The sequence below is a fragment of the Phalacrocorax aristotelis genome, chromosome 2 (assembly GCF_949628215.1).
Source record: "Phalacrocorax aristotelis chromosome 2, bGulAri2.1, whole genome shotgun sequence".
In the NCBI taxonomy this organism is placed as follows: domain Eukaryota; kingdom Metazoa; phylum Chordata; class Aves; order Suliformes; family Phalacrocoracidae; genus Phalacrocorax; species Phalacrocorax aristotelis.
The window spans coordinates 142,184,200-142,203,792 of NC_134277.1; positions in this window are offsets into that span (position 1 = coordinate 142,184,200).

Below are 19,593 nucleotides of genomic sequence, written 5' to 3' on the forward strand. Positions count from 1 at the left end.
GTCAAACAAAACAAAAAAAAAGTAAGCACTGACATAACCCCATCATACCTAGAGTGAGCTGAAAGACTGTACCTCATATTATGCCTTTGCTGCTACAGAGGTTGCTGCATCACTCATGGTGAGCACATCACCATCACAGAAACATGGGACTGGTGCAAACATGACACATTTTTAATGGAAGTGCATGAAAGGGAAAAATCTGTTTTAGAAGAGTGCTCTTCCTCTCCCAGGGACTCTCGTAACTCACTTTTCCTCCCCAGGATCCCCTCTCCTCATTACACTCCCAATGTTTTCAGCTTTTTTTCCTTCCGATTTGGCAGAGAAAAGTTCATTGCCATGTTGTTATTCCTGATGCAAGAATTAGGGGAGCAGAAGGTGCACCACAGGCTGGCGAAGGGGCTGTGGTGTGTAGTTTGCCTATCTCTGGTATCAGCTGGATTTGGGATGAGTCAAAGAGGTAAGCTAGGGAACAAATAAGTGGGAGAGCGAATAGGCCAGTCGGCAGCGTGGCAAGGGTGCGTCTGCCACTGACTCAGAGACCTAATCAATGTCTTATCATTTCTCATGCCTTCCAGCTCCAGCACCAAGCCTCCAGAAGTTCTCATCAGGGGATGAATTCCTCCTCCTCTTCCTCATTGGGAGCATGCACTTTAGCCCTCTGTATGGGAAACACCCGTCTTCTCCATGTGGCAGAAACACCCAGCCAATGATTACACACACCAGCTAATGGATGGACACGTATATCCCAGCCAGTTGTACCTAGATATATAATGCAGATATGTTAACCCTTGTTGCAAGCAGTATCAGCAGCCTAAGGAATTATTAGATATATTTTATAATGGAATTAGGAGATTGTAAGAGAAATGGAGCCTCAAAGGAAGAAGTTCAGACATCCTGAAGAAAATAAGCAGACCCACTTAGGAGGATGCATATTATGCTAAAACATGAGATCATCAAAGGCAGCAGAGTCCTGTGTCGCAAAATTAAATGATCTCTTGGTGTCATTCAAACAGCTAGAGCTATGAATCTTCACCTGAAGACTCACTGTGAAGGCTGGAAGTCAGGTTGTCAGAGCCCTCTTGTCCTGAGAAGGAAGAGATGGGATGAATGCTACCCCAGAGCCTTGCATGTGAACCTTGTTGTCTAGAAGGGAGACATACTGCAAGACTCCCTAGCACCAACCTCCTTGGTAGAGCACATGGGCATGGGCCATTTGTCTTGTCCTCTTTATCTTCACCTGCTTTCTGTGGCCTTTCTGTCTTGACAGGATTATGGTGGTTGTTAGTGGTTGCGGATCATTTCAGACAGCCTTTTTTCTCCCTCAGGGCTCCTGACCCTTCCCCATCCTGGACCTGGCTATAAATGATGTTCCTTCTTTCTGCCTTGCCCCAACTTTCATTCTCTCTATTCTCTCTCCCTCTCCCTCATTCTCTGAAGTGCTTGGCATATGTCTTTCATCTGCCTAGAGTGGGCTGCATGGGTATGAAATGAGCTCAGAAGCTAATTAGGGACTGGTGCCTCAGGTTTTAAATTGAACCTCATGGTGCAGCCATGCCTTGAATGTAAATAAGGCACATGGTTTTGGGTAAGCGTGTGGGGTCTCTTCAGTGGAGACCAACCTGCTGCTCAGGCCCAGGCATGACCTCTGCAAACAACTCCTGAAATACTCAGAAGACTTACTGTGCACTGCTCACAATCTGTTTTGAAAATTTCCCTCAGTGCTCAAACTTGCAACAAATTCCACCGGGAACATCGGTGAGCTACTTGCAACTGCACACGTGCGTGAAAATTGGGGAATTCACTATGAATCTTTAGAGAGGGAACTGTGGGCAAATTTGGAGGAGGTGGTCAAGTTTTCAGATGGTCAACTGGCATCCATTTCTGACCCCTCCTCTGGACCCCATTTACTAAAAGAAACTGCGTTTAAACAAAGGGAGTAAAATCAAGGAAAAGATACTCCTAAAGCTAAGTTATTAACATTACAAAGAAAACAACACAACAAATCAAAAGAAAATAAACGCATCAAGATGATCTCAATAATCTCTACACAGAAACAGTTAATCCCTATAAACATTAAGAAAGGCTCTTTGGGAAGCAGCTGTCCCTTTGGTTACAAACATGCTAAAGTCAATTTAACATAGAAACTGGATCTGCTTAAATAGTTTATTTTTGAGACGGTACTATCTAATGTTCATATCACAGAGCCAGTCATAAAGCTCCCCATCTTAGATTTCCGTTCTCGCAGAGTAGGTAACCCTTTCCTCCCCTCTGCAGGCAGACTAAATGACAGACTTCAGCAGAACAACTCCAATAAACAGAATTTTGACAGGTCTTGTTAACAAGAAACCATCTGGGGCAGTGTCAAGGGCTCTAGATATTTTCTTTAGCATAAAATACTTTATGAGCCAACATTTAATTCTAAAATGTTTTCTTCATAGTACAGATTTTAGGGATGGACACATGCATGCATGCACATAGCAACAATTTTGTGACGTAGTGTGAAGTCTAAGAAAGTCCAGACATTTCCTAGACATTAAATACAAACAGCAAACATTGATAACAAAGTCAATTCCCAGAGGACTGGGCCTGGAGCTGCAGTCACGGAGGCAGCAGACATCCTCTTGGCTCAATACCGCTCATGAACAGACCTTGTTTGGGTGCTGGCAGGGAGGCAGGAGGCAGGGACAACATGACTGGCAGAGTTTTGACATCTCTTTAAAATGGCTGTGCTTGGAGAGACTGGAGAGCCAGTCTTCTCTCAACAGACTCATTGACCTGAGAGACCAGGTGAGATAGATCACACCGGTCCTTAAGGTTCATGAACTTTATTTACTCTGCTTGATGACATCTCCCTCCCCAGCCTGCAAGCAAATCCGGTGCAAGGCCTGACTTGGAGCTACCCCAGATTTGGACTTAGCAACTGGCAAGGTTGGAAAAAGTCCCATTTACATCCACTGAATAAAAAGTATTTGGTGCCTTTACAGAGCAGACACTGTATGTCTGCAAACGTTCCCCCGAGTCTTCATTACCCTCCCTCCCCCCGTTTTTTTAAATAAAAAATTAAATGTGCAAGATGTTTCCTGAAGATTTTGGCATGCTCTTATCTGGATAAAAGGTCTCATGATGACTCTGTTGCCAGCTTATAGAAATTTCAACACAAAACTATCCTATAAAAATAGCTGCTTGCCAGGGTTTGTTTGTTTTCTTCCCAACCATCGCTCGACATTCACCCATCTGCAAACTCAAAAATAAATGTGTACAATTTATTACTACTGTCATTGTTCTTCTCCTAAAGAAGGCAACTTATAGTCATCATTCTATTTTGGAAATAAGCTAGAAGTCAAGCAGTTTGTCTCTTGCATTCTTTTAGGGTAGTGAAAACCTGCCAGTTATTTCTTTGCTGACTTGGCCTCTGAGCAGTGCTGGGCAATGCTGCCTGATGCTTTCATAGCTGATACTAAAAACATCCTGTACCCCACTAAGAACAGCATTTGTGGTATCCCTTTGGAGAATGAGTGGCCATGGGGTTTCTGAGGGGCCAGGATCCTACTATAATCCCCTGAGGAGACTGGCCTGGCTGCAGGGCAAGAGGACGGGGAGCAGGGGCTGAGCCCTGAGAGCTTTGCCTCAGGGGGATGCCACCTCGGGCAGGGTGGCAGAGCCCTTTGCTTCCCTTCCCCATGCACAACCCCCCTGATGGGCACTAACAGCAGCATTAGGGTCCATCACTGCTCCCTGTTTTGTTGAGGTAGGGGAGAGAGAGATGGAAGAGATCACATTCTTCCATCCCCAGCCACCTTCTCTTCCTACTTTTTGGAGGACCAGTGGCGATAGCACCACTCCAATGCCATCATCAGTTTATAGTAAATACTAATAACAACACGTATGCTGTGTTCTGGACTTCTGTGCCCTTGGCCTTGCACCGCAGGGAGAAACCCTCGTCCTTCATCCAGAGAGTTTGGAACCTGAGGTTGAATGACAGTGGGACTGGGAAGACCCCACTTTTCTCTCCTCCACCACAGACTCATTTTGTGACAAGGATAAGATGTCCAGAGCTACAGAGAAGCACCCAGTTGGCTCTTCCTTTGCAAACCTGACCCTAACCTTGCATGCCTGAGCTCTCTGGCTCTGGTTGGTGATAAAAGTACTTCCCAACACCACAAGAGTCCTGTTGAGACATGTATTCAAAACTGAGGAGCACTCAGTGATGGGGTGTTGCAGTTTAACCCCAGATGAAAACTAAGCCCCACACAGCTGCTTGCTTACTCTCCCCCGCTGGGACGGGGGAGAGAATCAGAAGAGTAAAAGTGAGGAAACTCGTGGGTTCAGACAAAGACAGTTTAATAGATCAATCAAAAGCCACACATGTAAGCAAATCAAAACAGGGAATTCATTCACTACTTCCCATGGGCATGCAGGTGTTCAGCCATCTCCGGGAAAGCAGGGCTCCATCACACATTACTTGGGAAGACAAATGCCATCACTCCGAACGTCCCCCCTTTCCTTCTTCATCCCCCAGCTTTATATGCATGATGTCATATGGTATGGAATATCCCTGTGGTCAGTTGGGGTCAGCTGTCCCAGGTATGTCCCCTCCCAGCTTCTTGTGAACCCCAACCCTCTCACTGGTGGTGTGGGGTGAAAAGCAGAAAAGGTCTTGACTCTGTGTAAGCGCTGCTCAGCAGCAACAAAAACATTCCTGTATTATCAACACTCTTTTCAGCATAAATCCAAAACACAGCCCCATGCTAGCTACTTGAGGAAAACTAACTCTATCCCAGCCAAAACCAGCATATGGAGCGACCAAGTCCCTGTGATAATAACAGGGAGCAAGATGCTGCAGGGGGAGTCACCCTAGCATGTCCGATTGCTTTGCTAGCTCTTGGTGGGACAGGACCACCATGCCAATGGAAACTGAGACCTTGCTGCTGCATTGGCTTTGCAGGGGCACAAGGAGCCAAGGGCTTTGGCCAGGTGAAGCGAGGGGCAAGAGGTGAGCATTGTTCAGGGCTCAGGGCACTGGGAGCCCCAGCAAAAAGGAGGCAGGCCCATCACTTCCTTGCTCTAAAGAGGAGGGAAGAGAGAAGATTTGGACCCAGATGCCTGATATAAACATTAAAGGGATTTTGCATGCTTATATTTTTTTCCTTGGAGATAAATTATGCTGCTTTGGGTTGCCATGGTTTCTGGTTTCCCTGGATACCCCTTGGTATGGGGTGGGGAGCTCAGGAAGATGAGGGGAGGGAAGGAGGAGCCAATTGCAAAGATCCTGAACAAGGCAGATGACATCAGCGGGGGTTTTTTCTCCGGGAAAAAGAACAAAAAGGCAGAATGGATGTCTCTTGGCAAAGCCGGTGGCTGTGTTTTGTGCCCTTTGATGTTTTGTAATTCAAAAGGGGGAGAAGACTGCACAACAAAATTAATCATCAGTGAAAACTTACAGCCCACTGTTTAATACTTCCTTAGACTTAGAAACAAGAGGATCAGTGGGGAAGAAAAGTACGACGCCAAAGAAGAAATCACAGCGATGGGAGCGCCTGGAGCCATGTGTGGGCTGGCAGGCAAGGCCAGGCTGCCTGTACTGGCTCTTACAATGGCCAGGCAGTAGAAGAGCATTGATGCGGCACCAGCTCGAGAGAGAGCAGGTCAGCGCAGCTCTCCTCACCAGCCCTATCCCACTAAGCCTCACACAGACCATCCCCTTCCAAAAATCAAGAGGATGATGGATACAAGGAGGGCTTGCTTACACAGCCAAGTGCCCGGTCCTTCGTGAAACCCCCATGTTCTTTTCAAACAAGCAGTCAAGCTTTGAGTAAGGACCAAACCAAGCCTGTGTGAACCCACTTTATACAACCACATGTTTCAGTGGTTGGAGAAGAAATCCAATCTGATCCCAGTGGCAGTGCGCCAATAATCCTCTCACCTTTCTCTTAATATCCTGTGACTTGGTGATATATGTCAGGCCATTTAAACCCCAGCAGCAGAGTTCAGGTGCTGTACCAATTATATTGAGTGGACGGGGAGACATGCTAGTTGAACGGGAAATAGGTCAGAGGAATAATTTAACTAATAAATTATATTAATGAAAAATTCTTTAGGGAGCCATTGGGTTTATAGTTCTGCAGAGGAGAAGAGGGTCAGCAGGAGACAGGAGGAAAATGAGAGTGGGTAGTGAGAGGACCTGGCAATAGACCTGGGTAGAGCAGGGAAAAGCAACGAACAGGCGGCCAAGGAGGTGGGAAAGAAGGTGAGCTGAGCACGTCTGCTTTCTCCGGCATAGACCCAACTGCACTGAAATCATCTTCACATGGCACAGAGATGCTTGGGCTAGCTCATGCCAGGAGGAAAATCGATGCCTTAACTGAGCTCTCTGCCCAGGTCAAGATAGGCGGTTTCTCGTCAAGGCTAATTAGGTGGGATATGGTGTTTCACCAGCACAGCAATACCGACCTCAAGCCCTGGCAGTAGCTCACTTAGACCTAGCCTGGGCATCTTTACACAGCACTGCATTCACCACATAGAAGTATCTACAGGCCTGTCCAAAATCCGCTGACGTCAAGTCTTCCCGGTGCTGAGCTTTGAATCAAGCCCAAGTCTGGTGTCTAGAAATAGAGTTAGCAAAATTGAAACCGTTGCCAGGAACACAAAGTATCCTTGGGCTGCCTTCATTAACAGTTCAGTTTGAAATGATTCCTAAGAACTAATTTGCTATGCTCAGGTTGCTGGGGTTTGAAAGCGCAGCAGAGGGTTTCAGCAAGGGGGGAGCAGGGATCCTGCTCCTTTCTGCAGGGTCCTGTGGCTGTAGGTGTTGCACCTGCAGATAAATCAAGACATTGCATGATTTCAAATGGTACTAATGGAAATTTGTTGAATGTCCTACAGGGAGTGCAGGGCATTGTTGGGTGTTGGGCAAAAATTACAAGGATAAGTAAACAAGGTACCTTTGGAGTCTGGTCCCTGCCTGTGGTAAGAGACATAACTTCAAAGTTACATTGTCAACACTGCAAATGAAGATCTAGAGATTTGTGACATCTAATTTTAGTTGTTTTGAAGTTAGATGACTGTTGTCAGCCAGGGGCACAGCTCCACCTGTGTTGAAGGGAGGAGAGCAGCTGGGACCGTGCACCTCGGAGGTGTCCCCCTTGGGCACCTTGCGCAGGGTGGGATGAAGCCTTTCCTGGTGGTGCCTGTTTCTCTCCACCATTTTCAGACAAAGCCCAGCCAACTGATTTCAGTTACCTGACTTCTGAGTGAACCACCCCAGGTGTACAAGCCCCATCTGTACTGTCTGTGATGGCTGTTGGTAACCAAAGCCATGTCTCCTGCCCCCAGAGCTCGTGCTGAATGTGCCCAGCCTGAAACCCCTCCTGGCAGCTAAGGACAAAACTGCTTTTGGCAGGAGTCAGGCTCAGGATGGGACACCTCCCCACAGGGAAGGCATTTTGGCCTTCTGGCTTCTCTGTGCCATACAGCATCCAGTTCACAGAGTTTATTGCAGGTTGTGCCTGAATTTCATTCAGGACTAATTTCAAGCAAACCACAGAAACAAGGCCTTTATCAGAGCATTTATTTTTGTAGTGAGATCTGAAGAAGTTTTACTGTACTAGCAGTTTGGAAAATAATCTTCAGCATTCATGAGATGTTATAAATTAGGGCTTTTATGTATTAGAGACAGGGCAATAAATGCCAAAGGGGATTTATTGGTTATTGCTGCTCTGATAAAAGGGTCATTAAGAGTTGTAAAAGTCAAAAAGATAATGGGGAGATGTTGTAAATGCTGTAAGTGAATAGAATGAAAGAACATGATATACTTGTCAGCTGAGGTCACTTCCTAATAGTTTATAACCCTCTTCTAACCACTGAAGAGAAGCCGGGGTTTGCCCAGCCAGGCAACTGAAAATGCCCATCAGCCACTCCAGCTGGGGTACTGGGGCATCCTAACCAGCACCTTACTGAGTAACCTGAAAAAGCCCAAGCCTATAGAATAAGCCTACGTACCATGTGGGGACTGGCCTCTGAAAGGGCAAGTATGGAGCAGAGGCGTGCATCATATGTGAGACAGCAACAAGGGCTGTTCTGAGCAAGGCACTAAAACGGTCACATGGGAAAACAGACCCGAGTCTGCAGCTGTGATGGAGACAAACCCCATCCTCCTCTTCAACGCAAAGGGAGTTTTGTCCGAAATACTTCTGCAGGACTGCCAATGACTTAGCAACACTATTTGCTTTATCTACCCTGCACACAGTGTCTGACCAATGATTCCCATCAAAATTTAAATGTGAAAATGGTTTTTAAATGAACATCATCAATTCCTACAGCTTATTATAAGCAGAGCTGCTGACAGCATCTGTTATTAAGGTCTCCAGCATGTCCCATTAGGAGCCTTGTTTTCTGTTGCTTGTGATTTTGTCAAACTTGAACTGAAATTTTTCATTCCAAATCTCTGTCTCTTGCTGAATTTCCATGGAAAATTTCAGGCAGATCAGTGCAGCTGTGTCCAGCTGTGAGGCTAGAGGAAAAGACACCATTCTGCCTGTGTTAAAATAAGACACGGGTGACTTTTTCTTTGAGGAAGCCTCATTTCTCTATACTCAGAAGTCTGTCATGGCAGCATTATTTCTTTTTGGCAATTTACTTCTTGCAATTGCATAGGAAGATCAGAGAAATCTGGTAAATTATGTTCTGTGGGAGAAAAATAAATCAGCACATACCCAGTCAAGATGCTAGTGCATGACACCCAACTTCCCAGGGTGCTCCAGGCCAAGGTGGCTATGATTTTACCTGCAGTTACAGGTGGGATGTGGTGTTGGTCCGGTGGGGGCTAGATGCCAGAACTAAGGGAAAATGGTGATTTTAGGTCCCTAATGCAATCTGTGAATGCAGCTGTGAAAAAGAAGTTGCCTGATTTCTTTATCCCACTCTACTCAGCACTTGTCAGGCCACACCTGGAGAACTGTGTACAGTTCTGGTCCCCGCTATACAAAAAGGATGTGGACAGGCTGGAAGGGGTCCAGGGAAGGGCCACCAAGATGATTAAAGGACTGGGAAGCCTGCCATATGAGGATAGGCTGGGAGAACAGGGTTTGTTCAGCCTTGAGAAAAGGAGGCTCAGAGGGGATCTCATCACCATGTACCAGTACTTAAGGGGCAGCTACAAAGAAGGTGGAGACTCCCTTTTTACATGGAGTCACATGGAGAGGACAAGGGGGAATGGGCACAAGTTGCTTTTGGGGAGATTCCGACTGGACACGAGAGGAAAATTTTTCACACTGAGGACAGTCAACTATTGGGATAATCTCCCCAGGTCACGTTGGACACTTCTAAGATTTGGCTGGACGGGGTGCTGGACCATCTTGTCTAGACTGCGCTCTTCCTAGAAAGGTTGGACCAGATGATACCTGAGGTCCTTTCCAATCTGGGATTCTGGGATTCTGGGATTTGCATGCAGAGCTGTGAGAAGTTCAGGGCCTGATTTATAGGATACAGGCAGGATAAATTGCAGGAAGGAGGGAGAGGAGGTTTACACAGGGGCAAGGAATTGCAGATGGGATGGACCGTCTGTACAGGAGACTTCAAATTTTGCTGGTGAGTGCGATGGGCCTCACTGTGACAGCACCAAGGGAATTGCCCTTGGTTTGTTTTCCCCCTTCCCCTGCACAGGTGAAACCCTCCCCCCCCTCAGAAGCCTTATTGCAGTTGCCAGGTCAGACATCTGCAGGTGGAAAATGCCAGGGACTCCCTGCACATCTTCTGTTTTTCTGAGCTACCCCAGTGATACAATCATGAAAAAAAACATGTAAGAATAAATAGCTCTGTTTTCAAAGCAGGGTTTGAAGCGTGTACAGTAAACACGGGCTAGGCACACTCAATACAGAGTAAACAAACTACTCATACTCATCCTGGGCACTGGAGGAGGGGAAGACACCAGTGGGTGATCATGTGGCTAGAGATTGTATCATAAATCATTTGCCACGGGGAGACAAATGATGGTTGAGTTAGCATCTTTAATTCTGGCATTTCTTAACTTTCAAGTGTTTTCCCTTGCAACCCAATTGTGTTTTCAGCTTCTGTGATACATACGATATCATGGCAGGCTGCATGTCAAGACACTGCAGACTCTCTGACCTAGTGAGAGAGGCACACTGGATTTATTCCCATAACAAGACTTGAGCAGGAACACTGCAGACCTGCTTTCTGCAGCAGATGAGCTAAGGAGCTTGGCATTTCACCTGGCCTTAATTGCCCCAGTCAGTGCAAACCAGTCGGGACTCCTTGTGCCTTGTGGAGCCTGACAGAATGCAGAGGCTCTATAGAGCCCAACTTGGTTAGTAACTTATTTGCTCTGGCAGGTACTGCAGCACCTTGAAATATCAATTTCACATGAGTAAACTAATCTGAAGAGGATTAAAAGATTGGCTGGCATTTGGGCAAACAATATGGATATTTTTTTTCCTAGTGGGATCTATGAGTCATCTTTTATTTGACTAGCAAACAACTTTTAGATATTAAAATACTTTTTCAAAATAGTTCTTGAAAATACTTCTAAACCCTTTACTTATTTTAATCAAAAGAGCATTGTTGTTGATTATACCTGGTTTTAAAATCTTTTCCAGTCAGCAGCAAGTACAATGATGCATTTTACAGCTTAACTATAAAACAGAAGGAATAAAGAATTTCTAAGCATCACATGAAATGAGAAGTTATTCTCTGAAGTATTCACAGAACACTTGCAAATAAGGAATTTATGTTGAGAAAATAGGGACCGCTATGCATACTCAAAAGGGAAGAAGTTCATCGATGAAATAGTATGAGCGAATATAACTGTGAACAACATTTTAAAAAACAGTAACAGTATCCAAGAAGGCTTCTCAGACAACTATCTTCAAGCAACGGACCGATTATGACATCATTACTCAGAAAAAATCAGACAGGTCCCAGCCCTGCAAAGGCCTCAGCAAATTATCCGCATCCTCGGAGAGGATAACCTCATTTCCAGGGCACTGCTGCGAACAGACAGACAAGTTGGTTTTGTTTTCCATTTCATTTTTGTCTTCTTGTTATTGTAAATGGTCTGCTCTTGTTTGGTTTCCAGCACTTATGGTTGAGCTACTTATAAACAGCATGACTGTAACTTCACCCATGGAAATGACGGTGGATTTATTTACAAGATATTAATTTGCACTTGTGTAATTGAGTGGAGAATTCTCCTCCGACCTGCGTGTTCTCGCCTGGCATTCTTCCTGTTTGCTTGTTTTTAATTACTTCTAATATGCATACTAATGCTCCTAATAACTTTGCTTATGAAATCTACATCTGCAGTGGGCTTTTAATTTACGGCTTGAATGTTATTGTTTTCATTTTCTTCTTTCCACTAACAAAGCAGCTACTGATGCTTCAGATGTGATCAGAGGATTTAAACATCCCTTCAGTGTGCAATGGGATGCTCGCTGCTTTACCACTACCTTTCCTGGAGTGAGCCAGGAGCACACACGGGACAACCCTGTGCTTGTATCGGTCAGTACATCACCCGCTGACAAGCCCTGAGCATCCTTCTCCACAAAGCCTAGGCAGGCCCTGAGTTAAGGTTACTATCTGCTGAAGCACACTGCAAAACGAAAATAAGAAGCCTTGTTCTAACCCGCATTCTCTTCATCTGTTCTGCTTCTTGACTTCTGCATCCTTTTTTCCCTTTTCTCCAGTTAAAACAACCTCACAGCCTTCATGGAAAGCAACTCACCACCTCTATCCCAAATCCTGACTGTGACTGTTGTTTCTTTGCTTACTCATGCGGCAGTACGGGTTTCATAAATTACAGTGTAGCATGGAGCCTCCTGCGCACTAACAAACCTCACGTCAGGAGATTAACTCAGAAGTCATGAGAGTAATATACTGGGGATACATTTCCCTTCATGTTATTAAGTCTTTCCAAGTTTCTATCTGATCATGACAGTTGGGAATTTGCTTTTTTTTAAAAAACAAAAACAAAAACAAAAACCAAACAAAGCAAACCAGAGATTCAAGAATATGACTTCTGGAATGTGAATTAAAAGCAAAACATAAAACAAATATAGAGCTTTAGAAGTCACGAGAAGCAGAACCACCGCAAAGACTAACTTGTGCGTGGCATTTATTGTGCAACACAAGTAAATAAACACTGAGGTCACCCAGCTAATAATGATTGTGACGGATGATCTACTCTGTAAAACGTTCTAGGTTTGGTCCAGATTTTTAAACATAAACTAAATAATTTTCTCAGAAACTATGTTTAATATGCTTTCGCTTTCAAAGCTCTTTAACTCTCTGGTACTGTGTAAATAAAAATCAAACTCTGTATTTACATACAGTAGATGTGCAGAGTGATGTGTTTTGAAAAGGACAGAGTTAATAATGCATGAAGGGTGCTACAGGTGGAGGTGGAGGTACTGGCCTCTGCTTGCTGAAATCTTTTGAGATGCAAAGGGAGCCATGAAGATTTAACTGTTAGCTTTCCTGGGAGGTTTTTCTGGGGTTTGCTGGTAAGGTGATTCACTTTATTTTTAGTTGAAAATACAAAAAGAAGAGGTTTTCTGGAAAAAAAAAAAGAAAAAAGGGTTTTAAAAGAAACAAATATTCGCTTAAAGTAATGAAAAAAAAATTTAAAATTTTACAAATTTACATTTATTTACATCCTATATTACATTAAAATGTATTGTAACAAAATATAATTAATACCTTAAAACTACTGAAAAAATGTTAGGAGAAGTTTTCTGGTCTTTTTTATTAATGACATATACTAGATGATCCACAGTGTAAAATCTCCTTTTTCTCCTCTGTTCATCCTATATATCCGTTACCTCCAATCTGTGCTTCTTGCTGTTAAGCCTTTTTCTCCCTTTCTAAGCCCCACGGTTGTGCTGCGTGGGCACGATTCACCTCATGCGCCTCCAGCTCTCGCTGTGGCTACAGCAATAATCCCGACTCCGGTGCCGGGAACTGGCCGGGTGTGATTGCTCACAGCTCTCCTAGCCAGATCACTCAGGATGGGATGAATAGCCCCCAGGAGATGCCTGTCTCTGTCCATTAGCTCAGCTGGAGCTGGGATGATGAGCTGGAGTGGTATGCCAGGCATTCAGACGGCTCAGGTAGGGGAGAGGAATCCCACCCCTTTTCCCAGGATTACACATCCTGGGAAGAAAAGGAGGAACCAGAACAACCAAAGAAGAAATCTGATTCCACTGGGAGCTACAAATGAAAAGCATTTAACCAAAGTCTAAAAATGGGGCAGAAATATTCATTTGTGTTTCACTTTAAGGGGCCCACATTTATAAAGCACTGTGGAAGTGAAGGGGTCCGCTCCCCTTCAGGGAGCAGAGCTTCCACCAAAAACACAGTTTGCGATCACTGCCATGGGACACAGGATCAGGAATGATGAGCCATTAAATCAATAAATCATTACAAAACTGAAGGCTGGTGCTATTTGGAATAAACAGAAAAGAGTACGAGACTGGCTGAATTCTGCACTGGTCAGCTTAATACAAATTAAGTGGCAATTTGAAGACTAACAAGGATTCAACGAGGGTCAAAGTTCTCCCACAACGGTTGGCATCAGATGGGGCATGGCGTTTGCTAGGTGAGAAAGGATGCCCTGCCCTTCTCCACCCTGAACCTGTTTGTGGGTAAATGCATTAATTCAACATCCCAAATGACTTCAGTATTTCAGGCTACTACCTTGACACTCAACTCTCTCTTTCTTGAAGCCTTGTTTACCAGTGCTAACGACCTATTTCAAGGAGTAAGTCTTTATCTTGGCTGATATATGGTGTTCCCAAAGGCTGATGTAACAAGGGTTGCAAATGTCTTGTGACAAATCTCTTCCATCCTCTCTAATTCCCCTGTGAAATCAACTTGCATGAATCCTAGATTATATACTGCCGAGCAAGGAGACGGCGTCTTGGCACAAGCACACTTAAATCCCCCAGGTGCAGCGAAGGAGAAACAAAGATTCATTACAGTAATAAAGTTTCAGCCTTCTAGGGATGAGGTCAAATGAGAGCAGCAGAGCGCTGGCAAACAGGAGAGCAGCATCTTATGTACATGTGAGCTATAAATAAGACTTCTGACGCGTGTCTGTTCAGCAGTGTCCATTGAGGGAAAATATCCACCTGATCGCTGAACATTTCACGGGGCAAGAAATGTTCGTTGGTCATTGGTGCTGTAGAATTAGGATTTTTATTTTTTGTCTCTCTGAATTTGCTTTCTTGGCTTATTTGCCGTTGAACCTGGCCAGCAAGTTATGAGTCCTGACAATATCTGTATGTCTAATCCAATGGAAAAATGCTATATATTATTGGTGCACTTAAAAAATTTATATATTAAATCCTTTATTTGTACTTATGGAAATTCCATGTTTAGGGTAGGAACTGCTCACTGCAATCAAGTCTGGAAACTGCAAGACTGTGTACCAGAATGCTGCCCACTTCTTTTGAGTCACTGAAAAAGCGCGTTCATATTAATATGATTGCATTACCACATATTAGTATGTTTTTGTTACAGAGTAAAAGCTACTGATCAAAAGCAAACTGAAAAGTACAACTAATATCTAGGTTGCAACATGTTGCCATAACATTTCCAAGAAACAGGAGCCTCCTGGGAGCGGTGTAGGTGGCATTCACTCACCTCGGAGCCCCAGCGCCTCTATCAAATTGCATTTCCCTGCCACTGCGCATGCCAGAGCCTGCCTTAATTTAGACTCTGCTCTCATAAGACCCTGAATTCCCTCCACTGCTCTCTACTGCGGGCACAAATGGGAGCCAGAATCTCCCAGGACTGGTCCCATCAGCCTCTTGCCTCTCCATTTAATTCAGCGGAGTTTCAGGACATATGTGTTAGCTTGGATTTAGTTCCGTACTTCTCCAAATGCCAACTGCAAAAAGCAGGGGTGAGGAGGAGGAGGAGGGAAGAAAACTCTGCAAGCAAATGCAATACCTGCAGGCCAATACTTCCATTAATCTTCCTAAGGAAAGGCCGGAACACTCATTTTCTAGCAGTCTCAGTTTTCTCCCTATTTACATACATACTCTTTGCCCCGGCCCTTAAGTGTCTAAACAAAAATTTAGTGCAGGGGACTGGTTATTGATTTGCAGCCCTGCACATCTGGAAGACATGAACCAAAAAGAAATGTCCATTCTTTAAGCTAATGAAAATTTAAACTCTAGCATATAAGAAATTGTTTCAGCATAAAATTAACTGACATTTTGAATATTCACCATCTACACTTGGTTTTAATTTATAGTCAAATCCTGTTTACAAAACCCACCAGAGAAGTTTCAGTGATATTTGTGGGACTATTTGAATTCAGGGAAGCCACACTGGGCCTTTACAGTGATTAATTATACCCTCCTGAAGTATATTCCTGGAAAGGGTTATGCGATTGCTGCTTCTCAGGGTCCCTGATGTCAATGGGATGGATACTGTAGTCCCTTTTGAGACTATCTGTAATGTTTTCTGTGAATGAAATGAGCTAGTCCATGACCAAGTAAACTTACTCTCTGGGAGGGAATCCAGGTTTCCCCCTCTGTCTCTTTGTGTTTCGTTCCTTCAAATCTCTGCCAAAAATGACAAGTTCAGGGACTAAGCCTAAATTTCCTGTCAATTCCTGTCCAAGTCATTGCTGTTGATGTGCTGACTCACTGAAGAGGAAGGTATCACCTGCCCCCATCAACAAACATCATTCTCTTTGCAATTCCTAGGGCAGGACCAAACACTTCACCTGTAAGGTCAGACTTATGTAAAGCTGGGAAGGATATTTAACAAATGACTCTAATATGATGTACACAGGAAAAAGTAGCACAGCCAACTAAGCTCAACCACAAAGCCTGGTTTCACCAGATTCTCCCATCACAGAAACCATATAAACACTTGGCACTTTCACTAGCAATATGCACCAACATGTTGAATGTTTGCTCATCTGAACTCTCATAAATTAATCTCTTCATATATTGCTCATTAATGATAGATCTCTCATCCACCTACCATCCAGGCTGTCTGTTTCACCTGTGCAGAAAGCAGTTGCATCATCAACTCAGAAAAGCCCAGAAAGATTTACAAGGAAACAAAGAATTGGCTTTTGTTTTGAGATGACTGTATTCAGATCAAATGTCAGGTTTAGCCACTTTTTGCTTGAAGCAAACCCATAGCTTTCCTTCCCTCCCTCCTCCTGCCAACGTATATTTGCTGCTTGTGTAAGCACTGCAATAAGGTAATACAGTAACAGCCACTATAACATCGGTAATAATACCACTGATAATAAATATCTTGCACTAACATAGCACCTTTCCTCTAAGGATCACACTGGGCTTGAAAAAATCAGTATTAGCATCTCCTCCAGAGCTTCCATTTCCACGCAATAAGCTGAGATCCCTGCCTAGCCAGCTCCTCTCTCATGGCATTGCTCCCTGAGCCTTGCTCTCCATCTAAGCACGTTCATTCAACACAATAAGGTTTCATCCACAGCTAGCTGAATGAGCTATCATCAGTACCACAAGTGGCACAACTACTTTTGCTGGAAGCCGAGCACAAATTCAAGTGTAGCAGCGTTGCAGCAGCACAGCTGTGCTGCTTTCTGCACCCAAGGTTTGACCAACTTTCTGAACTTTCTGTGTATCAGATGGTGGGACTGTTTGACAAGAAAGATACAACTGCAAAAATGAGTCGAAGGCAAGCGGCATAAGGATGGGGAGACTTCAGATGGAGGAGGAACAAAAGAACCAAATCATGGCTTGTATGTTTAGGTTTGTTACCCCAGCAGATACAAATGCATTTGTCAGGAAGAGGAAGAGTTGGTCTGCAAACAAGCAAGTGTCGTGAGCCTTGACTCCTGGGGTAAATCATTCCTCTTCTTCAGATGACCAAGTTTTATCACAGGATCAATCTCTCATCTTCATTAATTTCTATTGAAATTGCAGGCAGTAATCCATTCACTGTAGACCAAGCAGGAAACAAACTATTCAAAGTATGATGAATCAGTGCTTTAACTAGCCCGAACACGATAGGCAAAGCTTGCTGCCATCACTGGTGATTCCCCAATAAAAGCATTTATGTAACTGTTTAGTTATGCATAATTATACAGTGATGCATGTCCTGCTTACGTGTTACGTCTATTTGTTCCATGTATTTTTCATAATGCCCCATGTCTCATAAAAGCAGTTATACAGACTGATGTAGGTGTGAGTAAAAGTAATAATTTCAAATGCAGCAGTTTAATTCAGAGAACTCCAGGCGTGGGGATCACCAGTTCTGGAATGAAGTGAAAGCCCAGCAATGCCAACCTGGAGTCAAGAAAAGCTCAGGGAACAGACCTGCCCTTCCTAGAGGAATCACACCTCTCTGTAACGAACTGCCTGGCTTACATTTGCTCCTCAGAAAATTGCAGCCGGGATTTTCAGAGTTGCTTGGGAGTCGAGAATCCACATCCCACATGGAAGTTGCACCCTACATTAACAGCGATTTTTAGTCCCATCAACTTTTTTTCCAGCTGTCTGGAAAATCCTAGCAGACAACAAACAGTTCAGTAGCTTGGTAATAGCTAATCTGCCTGGTTGGAGTGCATTTTGCCCGTGTTGGAGTCTGTTTCTTCTCACTCCCCTGAAAAGCAGCACCAGCTGCAGAGAGCTGCTTGAGTCCAAGATGTTTTAATAACACTGGATGCAACTCTTGAGGAGGGGCCTAGTGTCTGCTTAGTGTTAGGGCTATGAGTTGTATTCTTGATTTATAATCTTCAAGCATCAGGCCAAACTCCTTTCTGCTTAAAGTTGGAAACCCATCAAAAGCAAATATTGCCCTTTCTTCTGCCAGCAGTAACATGACTGGACAAGAGCATGGGGCTAAGTGTGGGAGTTGCTGTGCTGGGATGGGGAGATGCATCCAACTAGTGTATCTAGTAAGACGCTAAGGCACAAATACATTAAAATCGCATTGCACCACTTCTCTGAAAAATACTTATATAAAAAAAGGCCAGTACAATATTCCAAGAGCAATTTCCTGGATGTGATCAGTCATTCCTGCTGATGTCAGTGCCAGGGACGGGGCTTCAGTGACTTCCAGTCATACTAGCCCTGCCCTGCAGGGACAACGCGGTGCCTGGGAAGTGACCTGGATTCTAGCACTTGTTTTGCACCAGCTGAAGTGTTTGCTAAGCACTCATCAGCAGCACCTGTGCGATGCCACCGACTGCACTGTCATCGCACAAGTGTCACCGGGGATGCCACCGGCAGCCGGGGAGGTTGCGCCACTCGCAGCCAAGCAGCTGATTAATGGTAGTGATGCTGCACAGGGAGGTGAGGGGCCAGGCTGCCTTTCCGGGTTGGCAGAGCAGGCTGTGGCAGGGAACAGCACCTTCTTCCTCAAAAATGCAGCCCCAGCAGCCAGGCTCTAGAGACAAGACAGCCTCCAGGCTCCAAAATCTGCAAGGGATGGTTAAAAAACCAAAGGCTTTCAAAACCAAGGGAAGGGAGATGGGGGAAAATACAGCTTTGACCAACCATAGAAAAATGAACACAACCCTGACCCAGCAGAAGTGATAGTGAAATCAGAGACATAAGCTGCAAGGAATGTCGTCATGAGCAATAAAAAAACAAACTGTGGTTTAGTAAGAGCTGACCAATGTCCTAGGTGGCAAAGCGTGAGTCAAAGGAAGTGCTGAGCTGTGAGTCATCCACCTCAAAGGGCTTTATCCTTGGATAAAAGTCAAAGAGACAGCTCAGGGAGAAAAAAGGAGTGTGGGAAAGAACAGAAGCTATGGCAGAGCACTGGCCCGCCTCGCCTCGCAGAGGCCAAGCAGAGGGCAAGGCTGCTAACGGCCAGTTATGCTCCCTTACAGCTATTTCTGGCTGGACACATAATATGCTGTGTGTGTTACAAACAGAAGGGTCAGGCTCGTGCCCTGGAAAACCTCGTTTACAGCACAAAGAACTAGAACAAGAGTGGAAAGAGGGAAATGGTACAGAAAGCAAGGCACAACACTGAGGGTGGGTGCATGTGTTTAAACAAACAAATATAAAGTTTTTTCTCCTGTAGTTTTTTCACCATGACTTTATTACTGATATGATGCTCCGCAGTCACTTACTGGAGGAGCAATACAGCAATTAGCCAGATGATGTGGCTTGGTCTTATGAAGAAAGATGAAAAGCAAGAAACTAATACAGAAAATTACAGGTCAGATAAAGGCAACCGTGATAAGGATCAATGCATTTTTGGAGGGTGAAAACACAAAGAAAGGTGAGGAATTATTTAAGGTGGTACAAAAAAGGGATGGAGAAGATGATGGGATTGTTAAAGGGAATTAGAATTGGACAGGATGAGAGGCTGTACAGCATCAAGCAAATCTAAACACAGGTTGATTTATGAGTTAGTTCTAGATTACAAGGAAGCATCAGGAGTGATAGGAAGAAGTAAGGAAAATGAACATGCAGGATCTCATGCTGCTTCAAGGACAGTACTGGGACATGCATCTTTGAAGACATGGTACATACAAGAGGTGGGGTAGAAGACAAAAAAGAAGAGGAAGGTGGTTATGGTAATCACATCAGTAGTGTCTTCTGTTTCAGGGGGAGCTGC